The 25,750-nt window shown below is 36.6% G+C and overlaps 1 protein-coding gene and 1 pseudogene across 1 annotated transcript in view; one reads left to right on the forward strand and one right to left on the reverse strand.

Moving 5' to 3' along the window:
• Positions 1–25,750, reverse strand: part of Gpc3 (glypican 3) — a 413,816-nt gene that overhangs the window by 245,035 nt on the left and 143,031 nt on the right. The gene's annotated exons all lie outside the window — the stretch shown is intronic.
• On the forward strand, positions 1,853–2,297 carry LOC114101844 (ubiquitin-conjugating enzyme E2 L3 pseudogene; annotated as a pseudogene).

Here is a 25,750-nt window from a genome sequence, read left to right on the forward strand (position 1 = left end):
AGGAGAAGAATCTTTCACATTTTATGATCCCCTTTGGAGGCAACAAAGCAATAGCCAAGTCCTGAGTTGATGGATGAGCCAATGAACTAACCTGGCTGCAAATCGGAATGGCCTGGGGAGCTTGTTAAATAAAAGCGAGGGGTGGGGGAAACCTGGGCTCTATCCCAGTTGTGCTGAATCAGAACTTCCAAATGCAGGACCAGGGAATCTGTATTTTCAAGTAGTTTAAAAACATCTGCACTAACTCATCCCATCCCCAGGTATAATTTCTTCCCTCTTCTGAAGATTCCCAAAATCTCTCTCCAGCCCAGATCTTTTTCTTAAGCACAGACAAGTCCATTGGGTATCTCAAGGGCACCTCAAATACACTAAAGCCAAAATACTGAATCCATTTATTTTCCTCTCCAACTTTTTCCTTCTTTAATTTCAGATTGGTTTTCTTACAAAGATATTTCAAAAACAAACCTGTGTTAAGAACCCCAGTTCTACTTCTAGTTCATATCTATGAAGTCGAATTCTAATTGCTCCCAACCTTATATGTCTCAATCTTACTTTAAAAATAATGTTTAAAAACTGACCAAATAAATAGATGAAGTTGGAGAAGATAATGCTAAGTGAAGTTAGCCAATCCCAAAAAACCAAATGCCAAATGTTTTCTCTGATATGAGGAGGCTGATTCATAGTGAGATGGGGGGGGGGGAGCATGGGAGGAATAGACGAACTCTAGATAAGGCAGAGAGGTGGGAGGGGAAGGGAGGGGACAGGTGGGTAGAAAAGATGGTGGAATGAGATGGACATCATTACCCTAAGTACATGTATGAAGACACAAATGGTGTGACTCTACTTTGTATACAACCAGAAAAAAAAGTTATTTAAACAAAAGGAAAAAAAAAACTGACCAAAAAAACTTGTCATAAACCTTTGCCATTCTGCACTTCCTGTTTTTCTTCAACTATATATATTTTAAGAAAGTAATGTACCCTAATAAATATCTGCTTTCCTTACAAATACATAATAGGTCTATTATATCATCTGTATGCAAAGATCAGATATTACCATTAGATATTAAAATAGGTCCTGATTAAAGTATCAGTGGTGCCACAAGAGGTGAGTTTCACCATCAGTTTTTCAGAGACTGCTTATTTACCAGATTACACAGAAGCAGGCACATTTGGGTCAAAATTAGCCCTGGAGTCATGTTGAGTATATGAGAACACAATTAAGCTATAAACTTTGTTGAATTACCTGATATATTATTTGTTTTTGCAAATCAAATGGACATACAAAAAAGAAAGAAAGAAATCTGTGATATTGTCACAAACTGGGCAATCTACAGGGTTTCATTCTGGTCCACTGTTCACCTTTCTTCCCCCCATTTCCATCTCAAACTGGAAAGAAAATAAAGTTGAGTGGCCTGTCCTAGAACTCTCTATCTCCAAAAATAACTTAAGAAAAAAATTGAACCAGTAAAAGGAAAGAAAGGCAGTCTATGACTTGGGGACAGTGGAGTATAAAATCAAGTTATAGGCCAAAGTTAGAGCTAGATGTCAGATAGCTTATCTTTGAATGTGGTCACCAGTGAATTCTTCCTCCTTGGCTTCATAATACATTATTCCCTGTACTCAATTACAACACAAGGATGATGATCTATCACAGTTCTGCCAAAAAAAAAAAAAAAACAAGAATGATGATCCAGTTGGAAAGAGCCCAAGCTTTGGAATCAACAGACCTAGATTGGAATTCCAGTATTGCTAATGTGTATGACTTCGAGCAGTTTCTTAACCATTCCAATACTCAGTTTCTTCCTTTATAAAGAGAGGATACTGGGGAAAGCAGCACCACCAGATGTATGATGGCAGCTAGCAGGAGGTTGATGAAGGAGTTTGAAGAGATAGGCAGATGTGACATGAAAAGTTTCTACAATATCCAGGTTGATAAAGATAGTTTATTGAATTGGCCAGGGTTTATTGTTTCTGATAACCTTTCAGGATCAAAATCAACTTTCCAGTACAGTACCTGTTCAAACCACTGAAGATCATATTTAAAGCAAAGATCTATCACGTAAACATCCATGAAAATGGATAGGTCTGGCTGCCAGTAATTAGTGCTGAAAACTGGAAGCCAACAACTACAATCAGCCAAGTAATCTAACTCCTCACAGCACTGATGAGTGATCCCCAGCCTTAGTACCTACTTTGAGTTGACCTACCTGAAGAATACTCTAAGGACTGTAAAAAATCTGTAAGAATGCTGAAGAGTTTACAAAGAAATATGGATAAAAATTACCTGTAGACTAAGATATACTGCAAATGACATGTATTAAGTACTTACCATGTGTTCTAGGTAATCTGCAAGTTTAAGATTTAAACTATCAGATGTTGAGAGAGAGAGAGAGAGAATACTAATAGTTGTAAAAGTACCTAACTCCTAAGGTTGTTGAGAGGAGTTGGTGAAAAATAATACATAAAGTGCATGGTACATAGCAGGCCCTGTATGAATGGTACTTATTCTCTTCCTATTGCTACTGCATCATCATCATTGTCGTCATCCTCACTGTCATCATCATCAAATACCTGGAAGAATCACTTTATATTTATATTTCAAACTTTAATGTTGGCCATGTTTGTTGATTTTTTAAAAAGTCAAATAGCTGTTTTATGTGATGTATCATAATATTTTTAAAAAAGTTTATCATAAGAAGAGCACACTCTAATACCTGGTTAGATAGGGCAAAGGCACAATCTGATCTTTTGGAATGAAGGAAAGTAAAGAACTTCAGGTGATTTAAGGATGAATATTTGGCACTTAGGGAAACTGAATAAAACATTATTTCTATGCTATAGAGAATTAAGAGCAGAATGTGGAAGGTTTTCTATCTTGCTTTTATTGTTGCAGTTAACAGAGACATATAACAATGTGATTTCCACCCCCTCCCCTGCTTTTGCAACAAGAAAAAGACAGAAGAGTCACTGAGAGAATTGTCAGAATTAATCAGGAGTGATAAAAATCACAAAAACTTAAAAATTTATCTTTAAGTTAGAAGTCTCTGGGTCAATCTCTGGCGAGAAAATAAAGCCAACATGGATGAATAGTGACCAAAAGCAGAACACTCTTCATTTGACATGCTATATAAAATTCTATTAGAAAGGTGTATGTGGCTCAAGTCTGAAGAAATACCTGGTCTTAATTTAGCACCCTAACAGATGCTCTTGTTTATGTACCAGTGAAGTATGAAGATTTAAAAAAAACATGGCAATATAGATGATTTGTGGAAATTGTGATCTTTATTTTAATGAAATTCTGGGGGTTCATTTTTCAAGAAGGATAAGTCAGTGAATAAAGCACCCTACTGCACATTCTCAATTCATCAAACCCAGGGGAGACCAAATGGTTTGAATCTGACACAGTTGCCTGAAACATGGGCACAAGACAAAGGACAGAGTAAAACTCTAGAGGGTAAGTTTGCCCAATGAGGCAGATGCTGTTTAATGTTCTCACAAGCAACTCTTTTTGCAATGGAGCAGGCTGGAAAAGGGATAGCATAGGGAATAAGCATCACATGATGTAGTCACATCAAAATAAGCATCATTTATATGTATTAAGTATTGACTTTGTGGCCAGACTCAAGAGATGTACAAATCTGCAAAAGATAATATCAAGTGGTAAAGCCAATTTCCCTTCATTGTCTGCTGCCATGTTTTTCAAAGAGTTGTCTCTGGACTAACAGCATCAGCATTGCCTAGGAGCTTGTTAGAAATGTGAATTCCTTGGACCCAGCTCAGATCTGCTGAATCAGAAAATCTGGGAAAGGGCCCAGAGAGCTGTGTTTTGACAAGTTCCTCCAGGGGATTCTGAAGCAAGATCAAGTTGAAGAACCACTGTTCTAGTACATTGTCATCCTCAGCTTGTTTCCTGCCTCACAAGTATTTCTGCTAGTCCAAAGCAACGTCAGAGCTAACAAAAAGCAACTCTGTAAACAATACCAGCCATGTGCTAAAGGCTAAGGCACTACAATGACACTGCCACGACTTGGTTACGCCACCATGAAGCAGTCATGAAAGGACCTTAAGAATAGCAAGGAGACCATAGCCACAAAACACACATTAAACATAAGCTGGGGCCCACAGGGTTGTTCCCTATAAGAAAAGCGGAGATTTTAATGAAAACCATGCTCTCATGACAGGGAGAAATTTAACACACTCTGCCTTTCCTTCTTAGTCTCAAATGACAGTTTGATTCTTCAAAGAAATCCATATGTGTTGGAGAAAGAAAATGGTGGGGGTGGGGTTCATACAATCCCAAAATACAAATCAAAGCTTAGAATGCTTCATAAATAGAAAAAGGACTCAACAGATTTGGGGATATAAAGAAATTAAATGTAAGAACGCCGAAGCCAGTGGGGAAATATACCTGGTCCTTACATGCTATAATATCAAGAAGAAGGAAAACTCAGAATCATTTGTCTGGAAGCAGTATAATATAAAGAGACTGGCACTTTGCAGCCAGGCAAATCTCCATTCCAATTTCACTTCCATCACGTTCTAGCTATGACCCTATGGGCAAGACACCACACTTTCCTGGGATTTTTGTGGGAAATAAATGAGATAATATATTTAAAGTGCACAAGATATAGTAAGTATTATAAAAACCAGAAAACAAGAAAATACCTATTCTAACTTCAGAAATTTATAATACTACCACCCACAGTTTGTACTGTATTCCTATACATACTCCTACACACAAAAATGCATAATGCACAAAATAAAATTTCATACGCAATACAGAAAATAGTTATTGACTTCAGATATTTCCAGATACAAATACAGGCCTTATGGATGGATGAAGAGACATTTTTAATGCATTAGAAAAGTTGCTTTTTAAGGCTGGGGGTATAGCTCAGTGGTAGAGTACTTAACTAGCTTGCACGAGATCCCCAGCAAACCTAAGGCCATTTTTGAACCCTCTCTTTCAAACTATTTTCTTTTTTGGAGGTTGGTTATTTATTTTTAGTGTTTTTATTAGTATATTATAGTTAAACAATAGTGGGGCTCATCTTGACATTACCGTATTTGCATGGAATATAATTTGCTCTACTTCACTCCCCAGTACTTCCTCTTTCCCTTCTCCTGTTTCCCTTCCTCTACTCTACTGGTTTTTCTCCTATTCATTTATTGTTGTTTTAATTGGTGCTTTATAGATACACATAAGGGTTTATGTACAGGGCATAATTTGTCAATTTCTTCCCACAGTTCCTCCATTTTTCCCATCCTCCCCTTCTTCTACTCCACTGATCTCATTTCTGTTTTTTCTGGGATCCCCCTTCTTCCTTTTATCAAAGTATTCTCTTTTTCCTGTTCCTTTCCATGTTATAAGGTCAATGATATGGAGAAGAGACTGCAAGCCTGTAACAATAAGGAGAGGAAGTGAACCAAAATGAGGGCCAAGTAGTAAAATGTCAACTATACAAAATGTGCAAAAGGAATATGAGGAGTACAGAAGCAAATGACTCAGGGAAATAAATAATTGACTAACACACAGCTATATTGGAACAATTTTATATACTTCCATTGACAAACTTTCTAGGAAGTTCACTATAATGAAGTTAGTTATGCTGGTGCTGCTTTCCAGTCATTTGTTAACATTTGTAACTTATGAAGCCAAGTGTCTGGTTTGCCTAGAAATGCGGAGGTTTATTTGGAAGGAAGCAGAGAAAGTGTCAGGGCAATAAATTCACTAGAAAGAAGGCACCAACGAGGAAGGAGAAAAGGAGGGAAGATAGTGAGAAAGAAGTAAAGCCTCCCCCATTTCTGGCTGGTCCTAATATACAGTGGATTGCAGCTTCACAGCCTTCTACACTTGGTTGATGTTTGTGATCCAAATGTCTAGTCCGTGCTAGAGCAAGCACCAGTGCTGTCATTGCTGGTCACAGAAGAATCTCCTACCAGAGTCATTAGACAAATGAAAGGAAGAACTCACATTGGCTAGGAGAATCAATAGTGGCATCTAGCAATGCTATTCGGCCAACAAATGATTATTGAACTATACATAAAAGGGAAGTGAGCTATTGATCTTAATGTTAAGGGCCTTGTATCTATCACATCCATATTTCCATTAGGATTTGACACTATTTTTATTCTATAAGTCCTTGTTTTCCTGTGTCCTAAAATTCTTCTGTATGTTTTCTGTCATCTGTACTACTGGTCATGAAGTTTATAGTAAGAAAGACTCTTGTTGGAGCTGGTCCCCTTCATTAATGAGAGTATCTTTAAGCTGCTTGTCTATCACCAGGACAAATGAATCCAGTGTGTGAACAAGGATGAAAGAAGATACACAAGATAACAGCACAAGGGGACAGTAAGCACTATTTTTATAAACTTAATCCCAGTTTCTGGTCCATTTTCTTTCAGCTACATTCTGTTCAGTTTCAAAACATAAGTTAGAAACAGCTGAGAGTTTCACTCATTCTCATCTCTTATCCAAAAGCACAAGCTCAAGTTCATGACTTCAGGAGAAACTGTACTCCATTGCTTTACCTTTTTGGTTAGCAAATAATCACTCAAGTATGGCTAGTCTGAAAAGTGTGCCTCAAAAAAAAATCAATGAAGGATTTACTTTCTTCTAACTTAAAAAGAAAAAAAATAGATTTAAATTATCTGAATGCATTTAATAATATCTAACTGGCTTTTCTTTTTCTGGATTGATCATTCTTCTTAAACTACAGAAAAGTAGGGAGAAGACCACAAATGAGTTGCAATGGGGGTTCAAACCAGTATCAGTATACCTGCTCAGGTGTAAAACTCTGATTTGGGAGGAAACAAGCTGGGATTTCTCATTGCTGAAAAGTTTCACGTCTGAAAGCTATTCAGGAAAGAAACTCAAAGAATGAGATGGCTTCATGTTCTATGTCTTTCCAGGGTGCTAGAGTGGTTAAAGTGGTTGCAGGGGGAGTAATTGAAAGAGGTCTGGGCTGGAAGTTAGAAGACCTGGATCAGAAGCAGACACTCCTGTTTCATTCTCAGGTTCATTTTCTTTCTTTTTAAAAATTTATTTCTTACATACATGACAATAGTGGAATGCATTACATTCATAATTATCCATTCACAGCACGATTTCTAAAGAGGAGTAGATGAGATGCTTTCTGAACCTCTTACACAGAGCAACATATCTGTTAATTATTTCAGCACTTCCTTTCACTCTCAAAAGTGCCCCTATTTGGACAATTATTTATATAGTCACTCTCTCTGTGAGTCATTTAAAATGTAAGCTTTGTACTTTGGTATGCAGCTCTAGCTAATTACATCTCTCTAGCTAACATAGGTAAAATTACAGAGCTTCATTCCTTAAGGAAGGAAGAAATGGAAAGAGGGAGAACCGAGGGAAAGAAGGGAGGGTGGGAAGGAGGAAGGAACTGTAAATACAATGAGATAAAAAGAAACAAAATTGAATAAAGGGAGCATAAAGTTGAGATTCATCCATTTGATTAATACACAAAAAGACTTTCCTAACTGAAATTAGTTTTTTTCTGTTCTTGTCTGTTTATTTCAGAGTAACTACACAGGAAACTCTCCTATATAATTCAACTCCTATGGGATGATTTTAAATCTCTATTGCATAACTAGAGATAGTCATTTATATTCTACTTAATGGTCACTGATGTTGCTTAAGTGTGACTCATTCCTTTTTAACATCAAACATCATTTACATACAGTGTAGGTTAAGTCACATAAGCTAACTGAGAGAAAAAGGTCAAATTGTGAAAACCAGTCACTTTCAAGTCACATAATCAACACAGCTGCTCATGTAGGCTGAAATCTGCCCTCAGGTATCTGTAAAACAATTCCCACCAGACTGATCACAGAGTTTGGGTGCTAGTTTAAACTTGTCTTGAGAATTTCAGGCTTAAATGACTTGAATTTTGAGGCTACTTACAAGAAACTCTTAGGCAAGTATCTAGACTGGTTAGAATGTGTAAGTCTAACATAAATGTTTTAGTTAAAAACCAAATAAGGAAAAGATATTCTGTTGACAATAGTGTTGAAAGATCCTAATTCTCCTTTTCTGGGATTAAAAAGAGCTACAAAAACCCATTGTGACGACCCAAAGCCATATTTTAACTAATGGAATTGTCCAAAGCTTTAACAAACATTCACATTATTTGGATAAGTTCTTATTGAATCTTTACTGAAATTGAAGTATAGTATTTCCATTTTTTTAGATATGAAAGACAGATATGAATGTGTCTAATGGACTTCATTATGTCAAAATACTTACTCTGTTGAATGTATACCTGACAGACATGTCTAGTCTCAAAACCATTCACCATTATAGCTGGAAGGAGTTACTTTTCTATTCCAAAGCCATCTGAGAAGCAAAAAAAAAAAACTGTTAATATTTAAATTCAAATATGTTTTGATCTCACTGTAGTTGACTCAGGCTATGTATACAGATACACAGATGTGTTTGGAAAGCAATAACTATGATTTCCATAAGCCTTATGGAAAACTGGGGCAGGGAGGATAGGCACAGGGAGGAGGAGTGGAAAGCAGGTGAGAAGATCAAAGCCCTCAGTCCACATCACCTTGACTTGATATCAAATTGTTCTTACTGCCTGGGAATGAACTTAGGTTTCTTCAGTAGACCATTTTTCTTATAACTGGACTCTTGATCTCTTGGCTGTGTGCCTGCCCAAAACCACTCGCTAAATAAATACATACATACATACATACATTTTCTCTGATTAGGTGAGCTCAAGTTTTCTTAAACCCATTCCTCTTTAGGAAACCAAAGAGGAAAGAGCTCTATGTAGCTACTTAATGCAAAAAACACAAGTTTCTCTGGCTCCCTGTGAGCCTGTCTCTGACTCAGCAAGCTCATGTTCTTTCACTCTAGGAATTATATCCAAGCCAATCCAGGAAACAATCATGCCAGGCTCTCTAGGTCTTTAGATAGCTGTTTATGTACCTTTCTAGGTTCTAATACGATTACGAAAGCCTCCTGCTTAAGACTTATCTCCAGCTACAAGCTATTACCTGCCCCACGTTGATGCTCAGTGTTGTGAAGGAAGTCTCCTGAAAAGGGCTTTATGTTGAACATTTTACCTGAGAAACTCTCTTTCAGAGAATTCACTTGTCAACTTAAATGGCAAGGGTAGGAACCCCTGAGAGAGTTTTTGACTTTACGAAACTTGCCCCATGGGCCAAATCTATTGAACTTTAAAGCTTTCCTATTCTTGGCACAGCCAGTGTGTACTCACTCTGGTCTCTAATACGGGAACTATAAAAAAGAGCTTTAAGTTCTTTTGAATCTCCTAGTAGGTGCGTGGCAATGCCTGTTAGGGCAAAGAATGTTCAAGAAATAAGAGCCATCCTAGCTCCTTAGCTAAAATGAATATCCACATCTTGCTTATAAAGTTGATCACCATTCTGATAGCACTGGCTGTAGCAAAGATCAATAGACCTAATTACCCTGTCCTATGTACTCATAGGACTAATCTCTGGGGAAAGTATTATTGGTGGAAACACTCTATGCAACATTAAGTATTAATGGCATGTTCAGGTTTTCTGAACGGATAGGTAAAGTCAGGAAATTAAAAAAAAAAAAAAAAAACAACTTTGATTCTCTGGCTAGCATTAGAAAACCAGCCTGCCCGTGAATGTCAATATCATGTCAATAATACTAATGCAGAATGAAAGAAGTGTGGTGCATAACCACTCATTATCACCCAGGTGATATTCCTGATGAGTTTGCATAATTAGTATTTGGAGCTAATGGTGCATGGAACACCTATCAGCAGACAGCCCTCTGCTTAAAATTCTGGAGGAGATGACCATGTTTCTTCTTCCCACTCTGCTCACTAAAATAGCCCGACCAGCGATATCTGGCTCAGCAAGAAAAAATGCAATTTAATGTTCACCCAGATTTGGGCACTTGATGGAAATAGTGGAAGAACAGCATTAAGATGCCACTTCACAATGTCCCAGCTTCTCAAGCATGGATGGCTGTACCATATAAAAGTGACTACTGAGCAGCAGGATGGGATTCCATTGTACAAATGTCAGAAATGTAAAGAAGCCTAATATACCCTTGTGTCAAGGAATGCTGAAGAAACATCTGCAGAATGGCATCTTGCAGGCTATTAGGGCAAACAGTGAGGCTTGGAGCATGGAGAATAGACAGCTGTGTTTTAGGGGACATTTTCGGATGTAGAGGTCACTGGAGAAATATGTCAGTTGGCGTGGTGAGTTACCCCATGCTAAGAGAAACCAGATCAAATTTTTGGCTGGTTACCCAGGACACTCCAGGATACCTCCTCTATAATATGATTTTCAACCCACATCCTCCTTTAGCAAAGGGAATATTTGTTTACTCAGTTTTCCCTTTTCTCTGAAGCACACATACTTTGTGGGGCTCCTTGTCAGAAATAGTTCCCCACCCTGGAATGAAATCTGCTGATGTGGTTTCCTAAAACTGAGGCTTGTCTGCTCACTTGGAGAGACAAACAGTTTCAATTAAGGACAGCACGTAAGCCTTGTTTGAGATGCTACATTCTGTCAAAACCCAAGCAAGCCAGGGCAAAGGCAGATAGCAAAGTTGAGTAACATCTTTGGAACAAAGTCTTAGTTTTATCAGCATCCCAGAGTCCTAAGAGGTCAGCTTTGGAAGGGAATCAGAAAGCTTACCTAGCCTTATGCTCTCATTTAACAAAATATTTCTGGGAATGAGGAACATGAAGACTCAGAGAAGGGAAATGGCTTTGCCCAAGCCACCCAGCTTGACAGTAGATTCTATGTCTCCAAATACTGAGTCCACACAAAGTACCTTATGGCAGCAGGTTTTTAATACCACATCTTCTGTCCCCGAACTTTGATAGTTTTGATAAATTGACCACAGAAACCAACAAATACATCAAATAATTCCTGGTTATCACATACTGCTATAAATTATGAAAAAGAAAATAAAAGCAAGACCTGATCCCTCTCTGCAAGGTGCTTTGATTGAATAGAAAATATATAAAAATATGAAATAAGCAGGAAACAAAACAGTTTCATGTTTTTCAACACCAAAAACTCACATGTAAAGCGCAGACCATGCAGAACAGGGTTTAAGGTACTAATTCAGCAGTATAGACAATAAATATAAAAAATTAGGGAATGGCACTAGGGCTTGAAGGAAGGAATGATGAAGGAATGGGGTCAGACATTCCACAATGAGGAAATTGCATGAGCAAAAGTTCAGTGGTAGGAGTAAGATATGCATTATGAGAGGACATTTAGGGGAGATGGACTTGATGTACACTCCTTGCTGGAAACAAGGTAAGATTGGCAAGATAACAGCAGCGGTCACTTTCTGGCAGGCCTGAAAATTCAGACAGAGGATTTTATGTGCTATGAGGTAAGCATTAGGGAGACAGTTTATACTCTTGAGCAGGAAATAATAGCTTCTTTCCAAAACCTTGCAATGTGCCAATATGGTGTTAAGCAATCTTACATGGATTATCTCATTTAATCTTCATAAGAAGTCTAAGAGGTAGTAGCAGTATTACCCTTATTTCCAAATGGGGAAAATGAGGACCAGAAATATTAAGCAACTTAACTAGAGTTGCACCACAAAAAAGGGGGAGATCGGGATTAAAACCCAGACATGTCTAATTCCACTGTCCATAAACTCTATGTTCTTAAATACTGTGCTCTATGTGATAAAGGTAATTTGCAAAAAAATAAATCAGGCATCATTGTAAAGTAAAGATGGTTAAGAAGCAAGGATATTGGCTGAGAGCAATCTGATACTCCAGATACCAGGAGAAAAGGTCTCAACAGAAGGTGGTAAAAGTAAAATCAGAAGAGGGATGAATCCTAGAGGTAATGGTGACATATTGAACATATAAGACAAATCAAAGAATTGTTTGAAGAGGAGCAATTGCCATACCAAACAGTGGGGGGGAGGTGAGAAGAGAAGTTTGCCAAAAAGGAATATAAAGGAAGATGTTACACTGATTTTTAGATGTGTTGATTTTGAGGAGATAATGGAAAAAGTCCAAAGGCAATTGGAGGTATTAGCCTGAAGATGCAGTATACTTTTAGTAATGGGTCTCTAATAAAAACTGTCAATCCATTTGACAATAATGGAGAACATATGTATATAGATGAAATTCTTTATTCTGAATTCACATTTCAGAGGGTCAGTGACCCCAAACTTCATTCATATAACCTTTGAAACAGAGCATGAGTCAATAAATTGAAGATAGAGATGTACAGATAGGAAAGTCTTATTTATACTGGGTACCACATGAATTTCTCTTGGCTTCAAGGACCCTACCCTTCCTGGCTCCTCTGCTTCCTTTCTGATCACAACTTTCCATTTCATTTGCTGGTTCCTAGTCTTTTCCCTGTCCAGTAAAACTGAATGTTAACCAAGCATGAAGAATATTCTTACCCCCCCCTTTTTCTCTCTAGAGACTCACTTGATTAATTGTATGGAGATTTTTATAGGGATCAAGTGAAATAATACAGTAGTCCCCCCTTATCCAGTTTCACTTTCCTGGGTTTCAGTAGTGTGATGAAATCGTGTACCATTCTGCTCTGTCCCACCGAGGACATGATTCACCCCTTTGTCCAGCATATCCATGCTGTGTATGTTACCTAAACATTAGTCACCCAATAGCCTTCTCAGTTATCAGATCAATGGTGGCTTGTGTCCAAGAAACCCTTATTTTATGTGGTACATATACAAAATGGAATATTCCTCAGCCATAAAGAAGAATAAAATTATGGCATTCACTGGTAAATGGATGGAACTGGAGACTATCATGCTAAGTGAAATAAGCCAATACCAAAAAACCAAAGGCCAAATGTTCTCTCTGATATGGGGATGCTAAAGGATAATAATAAGCGGCAGCAGGGGGAAGAGAAGTTCACTGGATTAGACAAAGAGGAATGAAGGGAAGGGAGAGGGATGGGAATAAGACAGAATGAATTGGACATAACATTACTATGTTTGTACATGAATACACAACCAATATTAACTTCACATCATGTAAAACCACAAGAATGGGAAGTTATACTCCATATATGTTTGATATGTCAAAATACATTCTACTGTCATGTATAACTGAAAAAAAACAAACAAAAATTTTAAAAATAAAAAAATAAGCCCTTATTTTACTTAATAATGGTCCCAAAGCACAGGAGTAGTAATGATGAAAATTTAGACATGCCAAAGAAACCATAAAGTGCTTTCTTTAAGTGAAAAGGCAAAAGTTGTCAATTTATAAGGAAATTAAAAAATTATAAGCTGAGGTTGCTAAGATCAATAATACAATGAGGTATTTTGAGAGAAAGAGACCACACTTGCACAAATTTTATTATAGTATATTGTAATAATTGTCCTATTTTATTATTATAATCATTAATCTCTTATTGTGTCTAATTTATAACTTAAACTTCAGCATAGGTATGTGTGAATAGGAAAAAAACATAGTATATAGAGGTTGATACTACCAACGGTTTCAGGCATCCACTGAAGGTCTTGGAACATATTCCCCACAGATAAGAAGGACTATCGTACATGTAATTTCAACAGTGTGGTCCTTGCCTTATAAAAAGCTCTTAGTAAATGGTAGCCATGATGATAACCAGAGATCAAATGCTTCAGCTTTATAAGAACTCCACCATCAGCACAAGCAAATCAAGAAGTTGAATGAGACAAAAACAAACAATCAAAGTGGTTTTGAAAAGTTTTTTTAAAAACGAGAGCAATATTAGCAAAGTTTCCTGGGAGAAAAGTATATCACAAAAGTAAAGACAGGATGCTTAGTTGTATAATTTGCCTCAACAAGGAGGAGGTCAATAATGTTTGATTTGAATTCAAAAACATTTCGAGTCAAAACCAAGAAAGAAGATTCTTTTTACCCCAGATCAAGCAGTCATTCCTGAGATAGGGATGTAGCTCAGTGTTAGAGCACATGTCTAGTATGAAAAGGCTCTGGGTTCAATTCCCAGAAAACACTCATGCATGTGCGTGTGCACACACACACACACACATCATTCCCAAGAGACACATGCTGATTACTCCTTTCCAATAAGGGGCCTTTTGGTGACACAAAAACACCTGTTTGTTGTGGTGATAGTGGCAATTGCTATGGTTCATAAAATAATTTTGACCCTGCTACATTAGGAAACTTGGAAAATAAGCCCTGCAAAAAATGGTTCAGCAAGTTCAAAATCTAACTTTCAAGCCAAAAACTCAGAAGCTAAGCATCTCTCAGAAGGTAATTCTCTCCTAATCAGGTCCCATGCATTCAGAACAACTACTGAGGCAAAAACTTCATGCAAACAAGGCTCCAGCAAGCTTTTAAATGAAACAGCATTCTCTTATCAGTTCCCAACCTGGTCTCTCCCTATGGGACTTCCTATGCTTCTCAACATACAAATAAGTGCCATGCTCTTATATGTGCAAATAAACAAACTGAGTTTCTTGGAAAAACTGGCAGAGTTTCTTCAAGTTTCAAGGAATACAACCTTTTCAGTTTCCTAAGCTAAGTTGGGTGGGCCACTTACTAAAAGAGATGTATCTTTCTGAGAAATTTCTGCAGATTTTGAGTAAAAAAAAAAAAAAAGCAAATCTGACTACTTTTAGGGATCTATTAAATGAAACTAGAGCTCTACTGATTGACTTTTAAGAATACAAGGTAGGTTCTATCAGATCTGCTCCTGAGTCACTTATTAAAAGTCAGCAGAACTCCTGGGGAAGGCTATGTTTATTTTTTCCCCAGCAACTGAGTATTATCACTAGAAAATATGTGCATGGAAGAGGGAGGAGGTGGAGAGTATTTGAACCATTTCTGTAAATAAACAACTCAGTGAGTATGATGCATAATTCCTAAAATTTGCATCTGCAAATTTGCATTTCAGATTTCTCAAAAATTATAATGCAAGATAGTTGGCTTTTCATTCCTGCTTCCTTCCGTCCTGTGATCATCCCCAATTTTGGCCATGATTCACTAAATATTTTTTCCCATTGGAAATTATAAAATGATATCCTAGCTCATTGTTTCATTTTATATTGAGCTTCATTGGGTTTTCAGACATTTACACTGTCAGCTCTCCTTCCCTTACTGTAAAATCTTTTTTATTGACAATTCAATCATGTCAAGTTTGGAACAGGAGAGGCACTGATTTGATCAGCTATCATTGGATTTACAATATATAAATGACAGCACCATATCTGGTCCTCGTCTAAAGCAGCTGCCTTTTATCGATTTATATTCCACTAGCAAGGAAGAAAAATTGCAGCACAATGTAGTGGTATGGTCCAAGATCAATACCAATTTTTTTCTTAATGACACAAAGGCCAAGATAAGGACAGCATAAGTCAAAGCTAGACAGATCAAATTTGCCCGATATCCCTTTCAATTACTGAAGAACATGCACAGGGATGTATAACATTAAAGCAAAGGAGAATATTATTCCAAGTGGTTCAAAATTATGACATCTAACAAGAATGCATAGCATCCTCCCCAAACTACAGAATTGAAATGAGCTGAGAATGGAAGACCACCCCCACCCTGTACCTTGGTCTAAAAGCAGCTGGAAGTTTCCACACTTAGTCTAACAACAACAAATCAGAGCACTGCTTCGGCTGTGGAAACCAAACAATGAGGATTTAAACCAGGACTCCAACTCCAAGCACCCTGGATTCCTTAGGTATTGGTATTGAACAACAGGTAATGAAGAGTGAAATACACTGATTGCTCTCATAATAGAAAATGTGTTACAGGAAGCTGAAAAGCAAATTACCCAAACAGCTTAACAAGTTCAATAGAGTGGTAGGCCACATAAACTCTGCGCAAACTGTGAGATTATAGCTCTCTCTACTATGACAATGAAAGGCTTCCCAATCGTCACAGGAGTCTGGGGAATTCCTTATTTCAGCAAAAGTGGACCTGGTCCAGGTCAAAGCAGTTCTTTCTGAACTGGTATGCCATGAACCAAAATGATCTATCATGTTTATCATAACATGGCAAGTTATGATACATGATTGTATCGTAACTTCAGAGGAATCCTGGACTGGAGACTCTTTCAGTGATTTTCTCTATTGATGATTTTTTTTTGTAGTTTGCTACCAACACTTAAGGAGTCAGGGGCTTCTGCTTATTGAATTACACCTCTATGCTGATGTCATAATTTTCTGATAGCCCCTTCCTTTCCACGTGTATCTTCTCCAACATAACACAAACACGGTTAGGCACTTAAAATGATAGCAGTTTTTTGCCTTAGAGTACAATCTCATCACAAATTACGTCAATTATAGATAAACTGAGGTGCCCAAGAGAAGCATTATGAAATCTTGGCAGGGGTTTGTGAAATATGTTGTGCAAGAAATTTAAATATCTGATCAGTGGTATAATGGATGACATTTGAGTTTCTTCCAACCCAGATCATCTAAATGTCCAAGTAATAACAGCTCAAATGCTTTAGTAATGGTATTAAAAAACAGAATAGAAAGAATAAAGGTCTTTAACTAGCTATGTAACCACCATATGACCCAGCTATACCACTGCTCAGTATTTATCCTGAATAAATAAAGTCAACAAACTATAACAATACATGCATGCCCACATTTATAGCATCATAATTCACAATAGCCAAACTATGAAACCAGCCGAGGTGTCCATCAAAGGATGAAAGGATAAAGATAATGTGGTATACATACACAATGGAGTTTTATTCAGCCACAAAGAAAAATTAAATCATGTATTTGCAGGAAAATGGATAAAACTAGAGACCATTTTGTTAAGTGAAATAAACCAAACTCAGAAAAGCAAGGATTGTATATTTTCTCTCATATGTTGGAGCTAGAGAGGAAAAAGGAAAAGAGAGGTAGGGGCAAGGATCTCGTGAAAATAAAAATGAGATCAGTAGAGGAAAGGGATCAAGTGGTGGGAGATGGGGAGGGAAGGGGAAGTGCTGGGGAGGAAAATTGGTCAAGTTATATACAACTTTAATGCACCAATAAAAAATAGAAAAAGAGTAAAGGTCTTATAATCAAGCAGACCTGAGTTCTAGATCGTACTCTACCAAGTGCACAGTGGTTGATCCTGGGCAAGTTACTTAGCCTCCTTGTATGTGACAGATATAGTGATAAGTGTGCTACAAAAATATCTCATTTGATTCTCACAACAACCCTATTAGATTGCTAGTTCCAATTTAAAGATGAAAAAACTGAGGTTTAGTGTGTTTAAGTAAACTTATTCAAGGTCATTCACAGTTAGTTACAGTCCAAATTCAAACCATAATCTTTATGGTTCCAAAATCTACTGTTACCACTACTCCCATCATGCTATATGCCTGAGGTATTTCTTCTTTGTGTGTCTGATCACTGAGAGTATTATTCAGTTTATCTCACTATAATGAAACACCTGACAGGTTATTTATGAAATAGAGAAGGTTATTTTAGCTATTTATGAAGTAAAGAGACATTTATTCTATTCTGGGGATCCAGGTCCAAGATTGGGTGACCCCATTTGCTTGAGCCTCTGATAAGGGCAGCACATAACAGTGAGAGTGTATATCAGAGTTAGTAGGCACATCTCCAGCCAGGAAACAGAGAAAGACTAAGAAAGCCTAGGTTCAGACAGTCCCCTTCAAAGGCACATTCCCACTGCCCTAAGAACCTCCCATTAGGCTCCAGTTCAAAAAGATCCCACCACCTCTCAATAGTGCCACCCTGAGGACTAAATTCTTAATGCATAGAACTTCAGGAGACACTACTCATATATGAACCATAGACCTGACAAATCAAATCAGGGTCAGAAAGATAAATACAATAAAATGTTCTTATTCCATCTGTATTGTGAGCAGTCAGTGACACCTTAGAAGCCTGGTCAGAAAATGCTTAGAAATCAAATATCAAAACCTCACTTTTTGAAGCCATGATTTTTTTCCAAGGTCACTATAATAATATATCAAACTGAAGTGAAACAAGTGTCTCAACCATAAGGACAAGAATGGAAGTTGTAACAAGAATGCACAGGGCAGCATACAACATATATCTTCTGTAGTCAATTTTCACTTGATTTTCTAGTAATGTTGGTAATGCATTTTTTTTCTTGCAAATTAGTGCAATATTTACTGATCAAAATGTCAGATGATGCAGTTTAGTTGTGGGCAACAGGAGTAGGCGTCAACCTGCTGTGAAGCAACCAGAAGTGAAATACTTCCTTTTCACTAACATGTAATGCTGGCACTTTGAAGGGCAGTAAAGTGGGGTTACCAGGTGGATTGTGGGACTGAGAGGTTTTGGTAAGGCTGTACTAGGAGTTCACATGATTAGGTTTCAGGAAGCCAACTTTTTGCCAGAGGTAAATATACAGGCATCAAAATTCAGAGCACAGGGGCTGGGATTGTGGCTCAGCAGTAGAGCGCTCACCTAGCACAAGCGGGACTCTGGTTCGATTCTCAGCACCACATAAAATAAAGGCATTGTGTTGTGTCCATCTACAAAAAAGATATTCTCTCTCTCTCTCTCTCTCTCTCTCTCTCTCTCTCTCTCTCTCTCTCTCAAAAAAAAAAAAAAAAAAAAGTCAGAGCACAGGCTGGGGCTAAGGCTCAGTGATAGAGTGTTTGCCTAGCATGTGTGAGGCATTGGGTTCAATTCTCAGCACTTCATAAATAAACAAATAAATAAATGTCCATTGCTAACTAAAAAAAAATTAAAAAGGCATAGTAAGCAGGAAGGATCATATATTTTGGGTGGAATAAATGGAATGAAATCTACACCAAAAAAATATCATTAATTAGGGCTTGAAATGATACTCTCACATACTTTCTCTCACAGAAAGAATATACTAGGTGACCTTAGCTAGCAGAAGAGTGTAATGATGCCTGCCTGGCAAGGGTTCTTGAAGGTACTGGGAAGCCCATGAACTGCTGAGCAAAAAACAGAAGTGAGTAGCTGGTGGGTGGAAGATAATATAGGAATATGCTTAAAGATGGGACTGAGAAAATGTATGTTCCAAACTTAATCCAGCTGTCAGCACATGGCAGGAACTCACACAGTTCTTAAAATCTTACAAGAAAAATTGTACCTAAAAAACCAAAGAAATTAAGTTTTCAAATGTGTGCAAAGTCATCTTTCTAGACACATACCTATATATCAATATTTTCAACATCAACTTTTCAACAAACGATAATTGAAAAATTAAGCTAAGTTAATGATTAAACAAAAATTTCAAAATAAATTACTTGGAAAAAATAAATGTACATTAATTGTTACAAAAGTCACAACCTAGTAACGTGTAGTCCATTGACTATTTTTTTTAATCAGAGTGAAAAAAGGAATTCTGAGAGGTACTACAGACAATTAATGTTTTTACTTTCAAGATAATCCTGGCACTTTCTTAAGTGACCTGTGTGAAACAGTAAAAGAGCAACAATGTCACAGTCTTTACATAGTCAATTGTATCTATCATGTAGGAATCTTAGTATGTGGATAGTTATGTTCAAATTGTAGTGGAATGAATAGCTGTCTTATCTCTCGCTGAAACATGTATTTCTACTTGTCTAGAGGTAACCTGAGGCTATACAGTGGGAAGACCTGGTTCTACCACTTACTGGCAGAGCAACCTCTCTGGGCCTCAGTTTCCTAATCTATATAACAAAAGTAATAAACCCTTATCCCCTCCAGTATAGATACTGTTTATCTTTATATACAACAGGGGACTAAAAATTGTGGCAGACAAATAGCAAGCAGATGCCCAAGAAACATTTTTGTTTGGTGATAAAAAAATTCAAGAAAATATAATAATTTTTTGAGGGTACTGGGGATTGAACTCAGGGGCACTCAACCACTAAGCCACACCCCAGCCCTATTTTGACAGTGTCTCACTGAGTTGCTTAGCACCTCATCATTGCTGAGGCTGGCTTTGAACACGCGATCCTCCTGATTCAGCCTCCCGAGCCACTGGGATTACAGGCATGTACCACTGTGCCTGGTCAAGAAAATATAGTAATTTTGACCCTGGAAATTTGTGTTTGCCAGGAAGACAATCATAAAAAATCAAATACTTTAATAATCCTACAAATGTCACGCCCACTCAAAATTATGTAGTTGAAACAGATGGCTTTGGCCTGATTTGAGTTTCATTTTTGAGCTGATACCAGTTGACCCAATAAAGAGACAACTGTATACTTCAGAGTCTTTGCATTTTCACCTTCCTAAAGGCTATTATTTGCTAAACACACTCACACATATTTAAAAAGATAAAATAGGGGCTGGGGTTGTGGCACAGTGGTAGAGCACTTGCCTCACACGTGCAAGGCCCTGGGTTCAATCCTCAGCACCAAATAAATAAATAAATAAATAAGGTTATTGTGTACAACTATAAAAAATAAATATTAAAAAAATTAAAAATAAAAAGATAAAATTAACCTAATTACCATAGGCTACAAATAAAATATAGATCCTCAAAACATAATATACAAAATGTCCAGGATATAATCCAAAATCATTAGGCATAGAAAGAACTAAAAAATGAAATCTGAACTCACAATAGCAAAATTAATCAATAGTGCCCAACACTGAGATGATACACATGATGAAATTATCAGACAAAGATGCTGAAGTAGCTATTATAATGTCCTAGCAACTAAGGACAAATATACTTGAAGAGAAAGGAAAGACAGATAGACACTCTTAGCAAAGAATCAGAAGATATAATTAGGACCAAATGGAAATGTTAGTAATAATCAACACAATAACCATAGTTAAAAAAATAGATTAGTACAATATTGGTATGTAGATTACAGAGAAGGAGTTTGTAAACTTGAAGATAAACAATACAAATTCTCCAATCTGAAAGACAGAAAATATTTGGAAAAAACAAACAAACAGAGGTTTAGGGATAGGCAGAATAATTACAAAACGTCTAGTATCTGTATCATCAGAGCCTCAGGAAAAAAAAAAAAGGAAAAAAACTGTGGTACAGAAAACATATTTGAGCCAGGCACAGTGGAGCACACCTGTAATCCCAGTGACTTGGGAGGCTGAGACAGGAGGATTGCAAGTTCAAATCCAGCCTCAGCAAAGGCGAGGCATTAAGCAACTCAGTGAGATCCTGTCTCTAAATAAAATACAAAATAGGGCTGGGGATGTGGCTCAGTGGTTGAGTGCCCCTGAGTTCAATCCCTGGTAGAAAAAGAAAAGAAAAATATATTTGAAGAAGTAGAGGCTGAAATTTTCCAAAAATTGGAAATTATATAAATCTAGGTATTCAAGAAGTTTAGCAAATTTCAAGCTGGATAAACCCAAGGAAACCCACTCCCACACATCACAATAAAATAATGGAAGATGCAGAAAAATGAAAAAAAAATCTTCAAAGTGACTGGAAAAAAATGACATACAGTTTATAGGAGAATAAAAATTTGAATGACTGTGGATTTTTCATAAGAAAACACGAAGGAAAAGAAAGAAGTGGTATATTTTAAGGTGCTAAAAATGAATTATCAACCCACAATGTCTTTCAGAAATGAAGGTAAATTAAAGAAAATATTTTCTCAGATAATTGAGAACTAAGACAATTTATAGTAAATGAATGCTGTAGAGACACATTTTATATAGAAGGGAAATTAAAACTAATTGGAAAATTAAGACTGAAGGAAAAAGAATGGAAAAGATTTTATATCCAAGTAAATAAAATAAACTATTTTCTCCTGTGTTCTTTAAATATTTCTGAGTTAGAAGCAAACATTATAACAATGTTTGATGGTATTTTCAATATTTGGACAAGAGAACTGAAATGTAAAAGTAGAAAGGAAAAGAGGTTTATATGTTAGAAGATTTCCGTATTTAGATTAATGTGGTTAAATATTGATTTTTAAGAAGTCTATGAAAAGTAAGGTATGCATATGGTAACCCCCTAAAGCAACCACTAAAAACCCAAAGCTATACAAAAAAAATCATGAAAAAACGATAAAATGGACCAATGAAAAAAATTCAAATGACTCAAAGTAAACAAAAAAAAGATCAAAAGAGGAATAAGAAATGAAAGGAATAAAACGTAAAACAAATAATAAAATGATACGTTTATATCCAAGCATGTCATTAATGATATTAATGCAAATGGCATAAAAACCCAGTTAAAAGATAGATATTTTAAACTATAAGCTGTTCACAAGAGACCTATTTCAGATATAATAATATAGATATGTTAAAAACTAAAGAATGGCCAGGTGCAGTGGCACACACTTGTAATCTCGGGAGGCTGAGACAGGAGGTTTGCAAGCTCAAAGCCAGCCTCAGGAACTTAGTGAGGCCCTAAGCAACTCAGTGAGACCCTGTCTCAAAATAAAATATAAAATACAGCTGGGGATGTGGCTCAGTGGTTGAATGTCCCTGAGTTTCATCCCCAGTACCAACAAAAAAAAAAAAAAAATGACCAAGCACGGTGGTGTATGCCTGTAATTCCAGTGACTCAAGAGGCTAGGACAGGAGGATCGCAAATTTGAGGCCAGCCTCAACAACTTAGCAAGGCCCTAAGAAGCTTAGTGAGACCTGTCTCTGAATAAAATATAAAAAGGGCTAGGGATGTGGCTTACTTGTTAAGCACCCCTGGGTTCAATTTCTGGTACCCCTCTTCCCCCAAAACAGAATGGAAATTGATGTCAGTAAAAAATGATAAGAGTAAGGATTTCTGAAAAAGCTCCTCCATAAAAGCAGCCAAAATAAGAAAAAGAAAAGTAGCAAAATTGATGAGAATCATGAATATTTTTGGCTCTAGAAATTTACCAATGCTTAGAACATCCCAGAGAACATTTCATCAAGAAATATTATTAAAATATTACTAACAAGGATTTTAGCTTCAAGATTACCTGAAGTGGCAGATATACCTGGGGCAAAGGACAGACTAAACTAAAAGCTTAATAGGAGAAACTAGGGAAGGAGATGGCCATTGGGGTTTTTAAAAGTTTGGGCATATTCTTAGAAATACAGAAGGTCACACATATGCATAAGGCTGTGTTAATGCTCAAGAAAGTCCCAAGAAGGCATCGGTGTTTTACTTATGGCTGACCTTGAGGCTCTGCCAAGCAAGAAATGATGGCTAAAGCAGAGCTACCAACTGACTGCCTAAGTGTTGAAGAGATGACTGAACATACACATAGAGCCCATCAGAAAACACTGGAAAAATCCTTAGTTTTAGGCCTTTAAGGAATATATAGTACAACTGACAAAAAATTAGCAAGGAAATATTAGACTTGAATGGCACTATAAATCACCTAGTCCAAGCAAACCCCTATAGATCACTCTTCTAACAAGACCAGAATACACATTCTTCTCAGGAGAACATGAAACATTTTCCAGGACCAAAATTTAGGCCATGAAACAATGTTAAACATATTTTAAAGGATTAAAATGATACAAAGAATATTGTTTGACCATGATAGAATTATGTTTAGAAATCAATAATAAAAGGAAATAAAAGATAATCACAAATATGTGGAAATTAAAAGAATAGAAAATGACATACCATGGAAACACTAATGAAAAGAAAGCTGGAGTGGCTATATTAAAATCAAAGTGGAGGGGCTAGGGTTGTGGCTCAGTGGTACAGTGCTCGCGTAGCTTGTGCGAGGTGCTGGGTTCAATCCTCAACACCACATAAAAATAAATAAATAAAATAAAGGTATTGTGTCCAACTAAAACTAAAAAAGTTTTTTTTTTTAAAAAATCAAGGTGTATTACAAAATACACAATAATACACAATTAATGATCACAGATAAAAAGGAATATTGCATAGTGAACCCACAAAAAAGATACAACAATCTTAAATGTGCATTCTGCTAAGAACAGAACTTGAAAATACACATAGATTTAGCATAGTAAACATCTAGTTCTCTCTAAATAGATTTATAGGTTTTATATAATTCCTACCAAAATCTCTGCAAGATATTTTTCACATACAACAAGCTGATGCTAAAATTCCCATGGAAATCCAAAAGACCCAGAATAAGCAAAACAATTTTGAAAAAGAACAAAATTGGAGGAATCCTAGTGCCCAATTTCAACTTTTCCTATAAAGTTCCAGTAGAAAGAGTAGACAATGTGGTATTGGTAATGGGATAGACATATGGATCTCCATAATAGGACTGAGGTTCCAGAAAGAGACCCACACATGCCAGGCACGGTGGAGCATGCCTGTAATCCCAGTGGCTAGGGAGGCTGAGGCAGGAGGATTATGAGTTCAAAGCCACCCTCAACAAAAGTAAGGCACTAAGCAACTCAGTGAGACCCTGTCTCTAAATAAAATACAAAATAGGGCTGGGGATGTGGCTCAGTGGTCGTGTGTCCTTGAGTTCAATCCCTGGCACCGCCCCCCCCCCCCCACAAAGAGACCTACACAAATATGACTAAATGAACTTTACAAAGGTTTAAAGGTAAGTCAGTGGAGTCAAGGTAGTCATTTAGTAATAATGTTAGAAAATTACTTACAGTAAAAGAACTTATCCCTAAAATCACAGTACTTTCAGAGAAATTAATTCAAATGTAAATTATAAAACTGTGAAGATGTGTCCTGTGATCTTCTAAGATATTATCATTGAGGAAAGCTAGGTGAAGGACACATGGGAATCCTTTATACTAATATTGCAATTACTTGAATCTTAAATGATTTCAAAATTTAAAACCCTGTATTTTCAAAAACTTAACAGTAAAAATCCAAACAATCTAATTTCTAAAAATGGGCAAAAGACTTGAACAGATACTTTGCCAAAGAGAATATAAAGATGGCCAATAAACACATGAAAAGATTCTCAATGTCATTAGTCATTACGGAATAAAAGTTAAAATATCAATTAGCACATGTAATTTTTATAATAATAGTATGAGGTAAATATTACAATTTTTCTCATTTTCCATACAAGGAAACTGATTGGTGTTGAAGTTAAACAATTTATCTAAAATGAATAGGGCTTCCTACCGGTGAGGCTGGGATTAAAGTCAAGCTTCAGTTCAACACAAGTGTGTCTGCTGTTAATGATAAAGTTTTACTGTGCTCTATGCTATTGCTTTAAAAGACACTATCTCCCTATTGGTAACTTATTTGAGGTGCTGATTAACTAACATTTTCTGAAGCAATTCTTTAAGATTTAATAAGATAAATTAGTACATCCAATAAGTCAGAAAGAGACAGGAAGAGAAAGTGAAATATCTGTCATAATTTACACCTATTTTCCCCAGTACTGTACTGATTAATACAGGTGGCTGGTTTCTCTCCATTCATTTTCTTTATAGTTCTTGCATAAATTCATATGGTACCTGCTACATAAATATAGGCAAAAATGAACTTTTATCACTCACAAAATTGCCAAAGAAAGTTTGAGTTTCTTATAATAGCTAGGGAAGGAGCTTATTTACTGGTATTAAATTAATTTCTAAAGGCATGCAGGACAATGATACTAAAAGGATTATTAATTTATGCAGCCTTGATTTGCTTGTTCCTACCATATTGCCTTTGCCTGCATTCAGAATAGTTAATGAAAACTCACACATGCCAAAGTGCTTAGTAAAAACAAAAAAGGAAGCAATACGGAATCTCTCCTTGGGGAAAAGAAAGAACAGATGTTAAACAGGACTATGCTTAATTATTGCTTTTGAAATAAACTTGACCAGAAAAATTAATTAGGTGGCGCTATTTAAATCTTATGATCTCTGAAAGGTCTGATTTCATTCTTAGAGGGAAAGGGAGCCAGATATGTTG

Source organism: Marmota flaviventris, chromosome X, assembly GCF_047511675.1.
Source record: "Marmota flaviventris isolate mMarFla1 chromosome X, mMarFla1.hap1, whole genome shotgun sequence".
In the NCBI taxonomy this organism is placed as follows: Eukaryota; Metazoa; Chordata; class Mammalia; order Rodentia; family Sciuridae; genus Marmota; species Marmota flaviventris.